The sequence below is a fragment of the Thalassophryne amazonica genome, chromosome 6 (assembly GCF_902500255.1).
Source record: "Thalassophryne amazonica chromosome 6, fThaAma1.1, whole genome shotgun sequence".
NCBI lineage: Eukaryota > Metazoa > Chordata > Actinopteri > Batrachoidiformes > Batrachoididae > Thalassophryne > Thalassophryne amazonica.
The window spans coordinates 8,408,675-8,421,224 of NC_047108.1; positions in this window are offsets into that span (position 1 = coordinate 8,408,675).

Below are 12,550 nucleotides of genomic sequence, written 5' to 3' on the forward strand. Positions count from 1 at the left end.
ATCATTACTAACAGAAATCCACAATTTTCTCTGGCGAGTACATCAATATTGCACAGAACTCAAGATTATGAGGGCTGTTCCAGAAATTATTCTGAGGCGATGTCGGTGGCATTATGTTTTGTCCATTGGGTCAAGTGAGAAGTGGGGACTGGAGAAAGTGAACAATTTTGCAAGGGTAAGTTCTTTAACAATGGTTCACTATTCTCCAGATAGGCAAAACCTTGTATTTTCCTGATGATAATTTCAGAACAGCCCTTGAGTCAAAGTGACAACTCTTGTACATATACAATACATGGATATGCAGATAGATCACTACAGTACATACTTACACAGTACTTACACAGAAGTCCTTCTATGGTGCCAAGACTAAATATTTCAAGAAAGTGCATGGCATTCACACACAGCTAGGAAGTCCTGCAAAGCTGCGATGTAAGGCTGTTTACGTTTGCCTGACCCAGTCACCTCGATATCAAAGTTCTCACAAACAGACCTCAGATCAGCAATGCAGAACTTTGACAGACTACCTCTGGTGTGCTGGTCACAAAGGTTAACCTCACTGTCACCAACGTGGAAAACTATGGGATGGGTGACCTTCAGACTGGAGGTCACAACCTCTACCACTTCTGTGACACCACCCTCAGCAACTGCAGCGCTGAAGTCTTCAGCTGCATCCAGGTTCAGAAGAGTTCCCTACCGCCGCTTACTTGCTAAGCTTGAGAAGTAGCTTGTTATTTGTTGGGGTGACAAAAAAATCAGTGAACTGAAACAAGCGGGTGACTGAAGCATTTTGGGCAACTCTCATGCTTTTGGAAACTGTGACCCCATCTAGCCGGGTAGGTACAGTGGTCAATTTCAGAGCCCAGCCCATCTCTGCTGGCACCCCATCCAGCTCACAGGTATCAGCAGCTAAGAATGGTACACTACAGGCGTTCCTCAACCTTTCCAGCAAATGCAAGCTTTGCATGATCTATAGATGTCAAGACAGGATTCTGATGGTTAGCGAAGTCCAGATGAGCCTGCAGTTCATTGTATGTGCTGAAAGAACTCTCACAAGCTTCATCTGGGCAAAAGAACAGGCTGGCTGAAGGGACTTCTGTTGATGGTGAAGGGACTACCTCTGATGGTGCCATGCTGGGAGATGCCACTGCTGACGGTGCCATGCTGGGAGATGCAACAGTTACAAAAAGGAATATCAAGAATACCCAAGCACCAACTCTCAGCTTGCAGTGGTCAACAGTACGCAGTGGAAATAATCATAATGTTGAGGTCCAGTACCCCAAGTCTAACCACCCCAACACACCTGATGGACGCTTCACATCTGCTGTTCCTTCCATGCCTGCACAGCTTTCTGGGATTCTGAGAACCGGTACTGCATGTCAGCTCTGATGACCTCGCTTGGAAAAGAGACCACATCAAATGCACTGCATATGTCCTGTAGGCAAGCCTCCAGTGCCTGACAAGCTTTGCATCCAAGGGGATGCTGGTGGTCACAGGAAGCTTGGTAGGCTGATTCCCGGCGACAGCTCAAAGCAAGGGTCCAGCAGTGGTCTGCTACTTCTGACTGGAGCTCCAAATGAACCTGAAAAGACGTAGCTCAAATGGTATGGATATTGTATACACTCATTTTGAGACCAGGACATAGCTGGTTGTGTCTGGTTCACACCCGTTGCAACGCTCATAACCCTGAAATACAACCATTACGTGCATGCGTTGTTTGGCCTGAGAGATGCTATTTGGTGCAGTCAGGGTAAACAGGTTCATAGAGCGTGTTGGCCGAAAGTTATTTATTGTTCCTATGGCCAGGGAATCTGTTTATTATTGTGTTTTTCCTGTGTTTTGCACAGATGAAAAAGCGTGATTTTCAGCTTGTGCTGTACCCCCCATAGATAAACACACTGATAGCTCAGCAGGATATAGAGTGCAACCAATTTTTTTTTTCCCCACACACCTCTTCCCAAAACATTGTTTTAACATATCCAATTCTTCTTGATATTACAGAACGATCTCCATTTCAATAAAAGGAGCAGAAATCTTTTGCCAAATCTGCCTTTTCTGTTGTTGCCTCTAGTCAGTGGAACATCTTACCAAACGACATAATGAAATGTACAACTTTTCCTACGTTTGCATAGCTGACAAAGAAATGGCTTTTATCAAAGCAAGTTTGCACCCACCATTGATGAATGTATGTGTATGAGAGTGTGTGCACGTGAGAGCACAGAGTGCAGGTGTCTGAAAAGTATGATTTGTATATATGATGTATGTATGTGTTTATGTGTGAGAGTATAGCGTGAAGGTGTCTGAAAAGTATGATTTGTATATATGATGTATGTATGTGTTTATGTGTGAGAGTATAGCGTGAAGATGTTTGAAAAGTGTGACATATATATATATATATATATATATATATATATACATACACACGAGGGCTGTCAATAAAGTAAGGGTCCTTTTTATTTTTTTCAAAAACTATATGGATTTCATTCATATGTTTTTACGTCAGACATGCTTGAACCCTCGTGCGCATGCGTGAGTTTTTCCACGCCTGTCGGTGACGTCATTCGCCTATGAGCACTCCTTGTGGGAGGAGTCGTCCAGCCCCTCGTCGGAATTCCTTTGTCTGAGAAGTTGCTGAGAGACTGGCGCCTTGTTTGATCAAAATTTTTTCTAAACCTGTGAGACACATCGAAGTGGACACGGTTCGAAAAATTAAGCTGGTTTTCAGTGAAAATTTTAACGGCTGATGAGAGATTTTGAGGTGATTCTGTCGCTTTAAGGACTTCCCATGGAGCGAGACGTCGCTCAGCGCTCTCAGCCGCCGTCGTCAGCCTGTTCAAGCTGAAAACCTCCACATTTCAGGCTCTATTGATCCAGGACGTCGTGAGAGAACAGAGAAGTTTCACAAGAAGTCGGTTTCAGCATTTTATCCGGATATTCCACTGTTAAAGGAGATTTTTTTAATGAAAGACGTGCGGACGGATCCGCGCGTCGGGACGCAGCCGACGCGGTGCAGCGGCACAGGAAAAACACCTCCGTGTTGATAACCATTTTTAAAATCCAGGCGGCTTTTGATGGCTTTCAGTGGAGTGAGTATATGAGAAATTGTTTAACAGGCAGGACATGTTCCAACTTGTCCTTAAGGCTTTCAACAGAGGTGTTTTTCCTGTGGCGGAGCGTCACGGCGGCGTCACTCTTTCACTAATGACAGTGCCTTTTCCACTTATGGTTGTCAACTGAAGCTTCACGGGGTATTTATTTGCAGTTAAACTGTCACTAACATCTTGATCGATGAATGTAGTGTCACTCTGAGTATCAAGAATAGCGTAGACAAGTTGCAAGTTGGAATGAAGAGCATGAAAGGATGTAATCAGATTGCAAGCAATTTCTGCTTCAGCTGACAGGAATATAGCAAAATCCTTGATACTCGGGAATTGTTGAGACTCATTTAGGCTTTGTGTGACTTGTCTGTTCCAGCGTGAAACTACCCAATCCGGTAGTTTGTGAACCAACTTCTGATTTTCCTCACAGTCATTTAGTATGTCAAGACTCTTGACGTGAGGCATGTCGTCTTGACAGGCAGTCAGAAAATCTGAGAAGTTCCTGATACCTTCAGCATCCGATGATTTAATTTTAGGCCAATTGGAGAGCTTCTCCCTGAATGCTCTCTGAATGGTGAAGGGCTGGCCAAAGCGACGATTCAGCTTGTTCCAGGCGTCTTGATAGGCAGCGTCATCATTTCGGTAAAACGTACCATCTAGAATTTGACATGCTGAGCCTCCAACATACTTTCTCAGATAATAGAGTTTTTCAGATGGATTTACGGCCCTTTGGTCAATGAGTGAGGCAGCACACCATTCAAAGAACCGCATGGGATCACCACTGAAGATAAATTGCTCTGGAGCTGGGAGCCTGTTTAATGCTATGCTGTCTTGAAGGACCTTAGCAAGAGAGGAAACATCTGGATGAGGAGGTGTCGTTACAGGCAAATGGTGGACTACAGCTTCAGGCCCGATTTTGACTTTCTTGTTATCACTGTTAACATAGTCAAAAACTTCACACTCCATTTCCTTATCATAGACCTTTAACTTGGCATGAGCTGCCCTTACTTCCTTTTCTGCCTGCAATTGTTCCAACTTTTGCACTTCTAGAGCCTTCCGTTGCTGTTCCTCTAACTCCCGTATTGAATCCTTTTGTCTTTCTTCCTCAAGCAGCATCTGATAATTTGCTCCCCTCTCTGCTAGGTCAACCGCTGCTTCTGCACGCTTGGCTGCTATCGAAGTCATGGAGCGGTGATCAGACCTGCCTTGACTTATGAAAGAAGCTGCAGATCCATAAACAGACTTTGCATGCTCATGATTAAGCAGTTCATGAAGGCGTTGTCTTTCTTCCTCCTCATTAAACTCATCTTCCAGATCTATAGTTTGGCTATGAGCAATGCTGATTATTTCCTTGGTCACTGATTCACAAGTATCTACTCCTCTCCTTATGTCAGTAGAGGGAGTGACAAGGTCTCGAATTTCATAGTACATGTTCATTATATCTTCCATAACCTTTTAAGGTCTTCAATGAGAGTCCAGAGCTGACTCTCAGGCATGCACGTCTTCAGCTGATCTCTTGTTTTGCGTACTTGGAGCTTTCATGTCATACATAGAAAGCAATCGTTTCTCCCTTTTTGTGGCTTCTTCACATTGGAGCGCATTTGGAATGCGCACACGTTCGTACCGTCTGGGACCGACAGGTAGAGTGATGTCCTTTTGATGTTTGCCTTGAACATCAGACACATCTTGTTCTTTTTGTTGGGGCTCACTTTGGAGATCATGACCATCATGCTGGACAGAAGCTGCCCACTCCTCCACACTACTTGATTTTGACATTCTATATCAGGCCTGCTGCTTGAACTGCCACAGTCAATCATGTGATGAGGTGCTCAAACAGGTACTGCTTAATGGAACTCCCTGGACAGCACATGGCAATGCAGCAGTGGAAACAGCACCTTCCACACCATGAAGACTCTCTGTCCAAGCCCGTCATGAAGGCAGCAAGCCGTCAAATCGATGAGGACCAAGTTCTTACTGTAGCTAAACCCTGGCCAGACACTGGTGAAGCGTACTGATGTTTCCAGAAGCCTTTAATTATGTTCACCTTTCAACATTATTTGAACATAATTTACTTTGCTGTTGGTTCTTCAGAAATGCCGTAAGAACTTGTTCCCATTCTAGCCAGGTGCTTCATTTCCACAACAGAAGCCTTACACGTAACAAAACCACCATTATACTTTAAATCCTTCCTTGAAGATGTCAAGTTGCAGTTAGATGCGCAAAGGCCCCTATCACTGGAAGTACTTCAAAATAAAAGCATCAAACAATGAGCTGCTTTTAACACAGTAAAAACAAAGAAGTGTTTTTACGTAAAAACAGACCTTCATAGGAGTCATTTACAGCTGGTGAAGACAAATAAAGTTTCATGAAGCAAACTAGTTCAAAGAACTGTACTTCAGTTTGATTTGAAGCCTTTTGTAAAATGAAAGCTCCATCTACTGGCTTCAGGAACAAATACCATGTTTGGCTGTCAGAACTTCAGCCTGGACTTCTGTCAAGTTGTCCAAGGAACAGTGGAACAGTTTATTGGGTAATCTTGAATTTACACTTGTAGGACAGACAGATAAAAAAACCTGAGGTAATGCAACATAAAATTGACTGTATTGTTATAAAGCATCAATACAGAAAATGCAATTTGATCAATGAAAAGTTTTTCACACCTGTATAAATTCCCATAATGGAAATGGTACAACAAATGTAACAATGTAGAATAAATGCACTTTACTTTTTCTTTTTTGGCCTTTGTACTTTGGTATTCCATTAAATTAATATTTCAGACCTACAACTACTGATTATTATCATTTCTATTGATTGGTGTCTTTTCACATCAAAGTCAAAACATAAAAAAAAAAAACAGTTTTTTTCCAGGTTTGCATCAGTGTTAATTTCGTTGACGAAATATTTTCGGGGTTTTTTTTTCGTCATAAATATATTTTTGCGGACGAAAACAAAAATAAAAACTCTTTTTTGAGACGATAACTATAACTAAATTCATTTATATTCACGTCAACGAAAAAAAGACGAGACGGAAATCCAATCAGTAGACAGTTAAGATCATGGTAAGATGGGAGAAACGGCAAAACAACCACTCAACAGATAGAAGAGATGGGAGCAGACGAGAGGAGAACCAATCAGAGCTTAGCTTATTAACCAGTAACAGGAAGTAAGCCACTGTTTCGACCGCGCATGGGAAGACAACGGAGGCAGTTGAAGAGAGTCAAGAGACTATGAGAAAACAACGAGACACGAAAGAAAAAGCGACAAAATGTCCACGGCCGGCAGAAAAAGAAGGGAAGATTTATGGGCCCATTTTATATTTGACGACAAAGAGAACAAGACAAAGTGTAAAGCATGCGACGCAGTAATCCGCGGCAAGAACAAGACAAATCTAAAGAGACATCTACAGAACAACCACCTCGAGATATTCTCAAAGGTAAAATCGCTAAGGCATTATATATATAATTGTATATTGACTACAGTGTCCTCACATATTAGTAATAAATGTGATGAACTGAAATGTAGTGTCTGGTGGGCTGGTAAATATCCGCATCACCGTGGTCACGTTGGGTTATGCTAACATGTGAACATGTTAATTTGTGTAAAACGCAAGTGAAAAACACTGATTAACTGTATATATTTTTACATTGATAATGCATGAACACGCTATCATTATTTACACACTGACCCAGCATAAAATTATGTCACGTCATCTAACTCGCTTCGAAGAAAATACATTTTTTTTAACTGTAATGTTAAAATGAAAGCACAAGTCTTAACTTTTTTCTTTTTTATTATCCCACAGTTGCAGAAGTCCACTGATAAAGACGAACCAAGTGCTAAAAAGGCAAAAACATCCCACCAGAATATTGCTAATGCCCTTACTACAAAATACAAAAGTGATTCCAAGGAACAACAAATAAAAGAGGAGGCTATAGCTAGATGGATTGGAAGTACAAGGTTGCCAGTTACAACAGTAGAAGATGAGGACTTTATTCTTATGTTGGAAAAATTTGATAAAAAAGTGACTGTGCCAAAAAAAAACTAAGATAAGCAATTTGATTGAGAAGCACTATGATAAAGAAATAAAGTTCAAACAAAGACTGTCTGATGCCCGAAAAGTATCAATTGGGATTGATCTATGGACTAAAAAAGGACTAACTGCATCATTTCTTGCCATAAGTTGCTGCTATTTCTGCGTGGAACAAAACAAACCAGAACACATACTGCTAGCTCTTGCCCATCCACACACTGCTCAGTCCATTAAGGCATGCGTTGATAAGTGCATCCAAGAATGGGGCATTTCAAATGAGAAAATTGTCACAGTAATTACAATTACAATGGTAGCAATATGGTGGCTGCCTTTAAACACAGTACTCCAGAGGAAGAAGAGACCAGCTCTGATGACCAAGAAGAGACACCCCTGGGTGAAAGTGACACGGAACAGGAGATTGAAGATCTGCAGTAAGTTTTTAAGCACTTTAAGCATTTATGTTTTTACAGTAAATTAATTGACTAATTTGATGCATATTTCCTCTTTTGGTAGTTACCAAAACATTGACATGGACATGGAACGAATGCCCTGTGTGGTCCACAGGCTGCAGCTTGTGGTTCACATGATGAACAAGGAGGCAAGTGTCAAGAGGATCCTGGACAAAGTGCGATCAATTGTGAAGCTCTTTCGCAAATCATCTGTGGCTACCCAGAAGGTTTTAAATGAGTGTGGCCTAATTGTTGTTAATGATTGCCCCACACGTTGGTCAAGCACTTATAACATGATCGCACGACTCTTAAAGATTAAAGATTCCCTTTGCCAAGTAGCAAATGAGATAGGGTGGGACAGCTTACTTTCCAGTGAATGGCAAAAGCTCAAGTCATTGCATGAACTTTTGTTGCCTTTTGCTGAACACACACAAACTCTTCAGAGTGACACAATGACAATATCACTGATAGTCCCTACCCTCTTAGATCTGCTCATGTTGGGGAAAGTGTAGTGACACGGACCCACAACAGGGGGCGCAAATGAACGGTCAATAGATGAGCCAAAAGGTAACAATTTAATGTTGTGAATGTGCACAACGATTATACAGACAATCACAGAATCTGATAGCAGTCAATACACCAAGGTGACGTGTGGGCAGGCTCGAGGATAGAAGACGTCTGTCCTGAGAAGAGCCGGGACCACACGCTTTCCACCGCCACAGAACCCGGAGAATACTGGAGCCGCCAAGTCCCGAATTCCCAGGTGATCACCGTCCCCGACTGTCGGATCTGGTACTGCTGGAGAGGAGCACAAACAGAGAGATGTGGGTGTGTGCACACCCAGTAACAAAAACAGTCAGAAGGTGGAAAGTCACCTCCACCTCTAATCACACACTCGTGCAGCTCCTGTTAAACCACTTATCTGGTTTGGGTGTGAAGCGAAGCCGTCGCTGTTCACAGCAAACGCCAATCCACAGATAATGAAACGCCACAGGAATACGGCTGCAAAGAAGTTCAGGTTATTATTCAATGATTTAAGTCAGCAGAGAAAAGTACCTTCACAGGTAGATGATATCTCGGCAACGAGGTGGAGATGACGTCCGGTCTTTATGGAGTGAGATGATGAAGTGTAGATGGGTGACAGCTGTCAAGGGATGAGTGACAGCTGTCACCCCCGGCTGTGTCCGTGGCGGCAGCGCCCTCTCGTGCCTGAAGCCCGCACTTCAGGCAGGGAGCCCTCTGGTGGTGGGCCAGCAGTACCTCCTCTTCTGGCGGCCCACACAACAGCTCAGCCATCTTACTGCTTTTGAACAAAATACAAATCATCGTGACTTTGCAGCTCTTGCTCGAAAAATGAAAGGCAATATGAACCAGCGTTTTGGCTGGGTATTGGATCCTTCAGATCATAAGTTTTCTCCCCTCGTAGCAGCTGCATGCTTTCTCAACCCTACTGTATGTGAGGCCCTACTTGATATGGCTCATGATGACAATATTCAGGAACTTCTCAAGCAGGCAGAGAAGTATGTGTTCCAGTGCGCTCAGCCACAAGAGGGTCAGCCACCTGATGATGATGATGACAATGATGATGTACAGCAACTGAATGGATCAAATCCTTTACCAGCATGTGACCCAGCACCATCATCCTCAAAGCAACCGATCTTCAGGTTTCTGTCTAAATGTCGTACAAAATCTAAGCCAAAGTTGTCTGTGTGTAGCATTAGACAGCAGTTAAGAAAATATAAGGAGGAGCTCTCTCAGAGCATTACTTGTGAAACAGGAATCTCATTTTGGCTACAGAAATGTGACTCTTTGTATCACAGTTTGAAACCAATAGCATTAGATCTATTGTCAATGCCAGCTTCCCAAGCTTTTGCTGAGAGAGTGTTCAGTGTCACTGGTGACCTCACAAGGGGTAAATGTAACAGAGCAACAGTCATATTAGCACGAAGTGCTTTCCTCAAAATGAACCGAAGTAAATCAATCAATCAATCAATCAATTTTATTTATATAGCGCCAAATCACAACAAACAGTTGCCCCAAGGCGCTTTATATTGTAAGGCAAGGCCATACAATAATTACGTAAAAACCCCAACGGTCAAAACGACCCCCTGTGAGCAAGCACTTGGCGACAGTGGGAAGGAAAAACTCCCTTTTAACAGGAAGAAACCTCCAGCAGAACCAGGCTCAGGGAGGAGCAGTCCTCGGACTGGTTGGGGCTGAGGGAGAGAACCAGGAAAAAGACATGCTGTGGAGGGGAGCAGAGATCAATCACTAATGATTAAATGCAGAGTGGTGCATACAGAGCAAAAAGAGAAAGAAACACTCAGTGCATCATGGGAACCCCCCAGCAGTCTAAGTCTATAGCAGCATAACTAAGGGATGGTTCAGGGTCACCTGATCCAGCCCTAACTATAAGCTTTAGCAAAAAGGAAAGTTTTAAGCCTAATCTTAAAAGTAGAGAGGGTGTCTGTCTCCCTGATCCGAACTGGGAGCTGGTTCCACAGGAGAGGAGCCTGAAAGCTGAAGGCTCTGCCTCCCATTCTACTCTTACAAACCCTAGGAACTACAAGTAAGCCTGCAGTCTGCGAGCGAAGCGCTCTATTGGGGTGATATGGTACTATGAGGTCCCTAAGATAAGATGGGACCTGATTATTCAAAACCTTATAAGTAAGAAGAAGAATTTTAAATTCTATTCTAGAATTAACAGGAAGCCAATGAAGAGAGGCCAATATGGGTGAGATATGCTCTCTCCTTTTAGTCCCCGTTAGTATTCTAGCTGCAGCATTTTGAAATAACTGAAGGCTTTTCAGGGAACTTTTAGGACAACCTGATAATAATGAATTACAATAGTCCAGCCTAGAGGAAATAAATGCATGAATTAGTTTTTCAGCATCACTCTGAGACAAGACCTTTCTAATTTTAGAGATATTGCGTAAATGCAAAAAAGCAGTCCTACATATTTGTTTAATATGCGCTTTGAATGACATATCCTGATCAAAAATGACTCCAAGATTTCCCACATTATTACTAGAGGTCAGGGTAATGCCATCCAGAGTAAGGATCTGGTTAGACACTATGTTTCTAAGATTTGTGGGGCCAAGTACAATAACTTCAGTTTTATCTGAGTTTAAAAGCAGGAAATTAGAGGTCATCCATGTCTTTATGTCTGTAAGACAATCCTGCAGTTTAGCTAATTGGTGTGTGTCCTCTGGCTTCATGGATAGATAAAGCTGGGTATCATCTGCGTAACAATGAAAATTTAAGCAATGCCGTCTAATAATACTGCCTAAGGGAAGCATGTATAAAGTGAATAAAATTGGTCCTAGCACAGAACCTTGTGGAAGTCCATAATTAACCTTAGTCTGTGAAGAAGATTCCCCATTTACATGAACAAATAGTAATCTATTAGATAAATATGATTCAAACCACCGCAGCGCAGTGCCTTTAATACCTATGGCATGCTCTAATCTCTGTAATAAAATTTTATGGTCAACAGTATCAAAAGCAGCACTGAGGTCTAACAGAACAAGCACAGAGATGAGTCCACTGTCTGAGGCCATAAGAAGATAATTTGTAACCTTCACTAATGCTGTTTCTGTACTATGATGGATTCTAAAACCTGACTGAAACTCTTAAAGTAGACCATTCCTCTGCAGATGATCAGTTAGCTGTTTTACAACTACCCTTTCAAGAATTTTTGAGAGAAAAGGAAGGTTGGAGATTGGCCTATAATTAGCTAAGATAGCTGGGTCAAGTGATGGCTTTTTAAGTAATGGTTTAATTACTGCCACCTTAAAAGCCTGTGGTACATAGCCAACTAATAAAGATAGATTGATCATATTTAAGATCGAAGCATTAAATAATGGTAGGGCTTCCTTGAGCACCCTGGTAGGAATGGGGTCTAATAGACATGTTGATGGTTTGGATGAAGTAACTAATGAAAATAACTCAGACAGAACAATCTGAGAGAAAGAGTCTAACCAAATACCAGCATCACTGAAAGCAGCCAAAGATAATGATACGTCTTTGGGATGGTTATGAGTAATTTTTTCTCTAATAGTTAAAATTTTATTAGCAAAGAAAGTCATGAAGTCATTACTAGTTAAAGTTAAAGGAATACTCGGCTCAATAGAGCTCTGACTCTTTGTCAGCCTGGCTACAGTGCTGAAAAGAAACCTGGGGTTGTTCTTATTTTCTTCAATTAGTGATGAGTAGTAAGATGTCCTAGCTTTATGGAGGGCTTTTTTATAGAGCAACAGACTCTTTTTCCAGGCTAAGTGACGATCTTCTAAATTAGTGAGACGCCATTTCCTCTCCAACTTACGGGTTATCTGCTTTAAGCTGCGAGTTTGTGAGTTATACCACGGAGTCAGGCACTTCTGATTTAAAGCTCTCTTTTTCAGAGGAGCTACAGCATCCAAAGTTGTGTTCAATGAGGATGTAAAACTACTGACGAGATACTCTATCTCACTTACAGAGTTTAGGTAGCTACTCTGCACTGTGTTGGTATTAGAGAACATAAAGAAGGAATCATATCCTTAAACCTAGTTACAGCGCTTTCTGAAAGACTTCTAGTGTAATGAAACTTATTCCCCACTGCTGGGTAGTCCATCAGAGTAAATGTAAATGTTATTAAGAAATGATCAGACAGAAGGGAGTTTTCAGGGAATACTGTTAAGTCTTCAATTTCCATACCATAAGTCAGAACAAGATCTAAGATATGATTAAAGTGGTGGGTGGACTCATTTATGCTATATTATTTTTTCTTTTTGAATTTTTATGCTTAAATAGATTTTTGCTGGTTATTGGTGGTCTGGGAGCAGGCACCGTCTCTACAGGGAAGGGGTAATGAGGGGATGGCAGGGGGAGAGAAGCTGCAGAGAGGTGTGTAAGACTACAACTCTGCTTCCTGGTCCCAACCCTGGATAGTCACGGTTTGGAGGATTTAAGAAAATTGGCCAGATTTCTAGAAATGA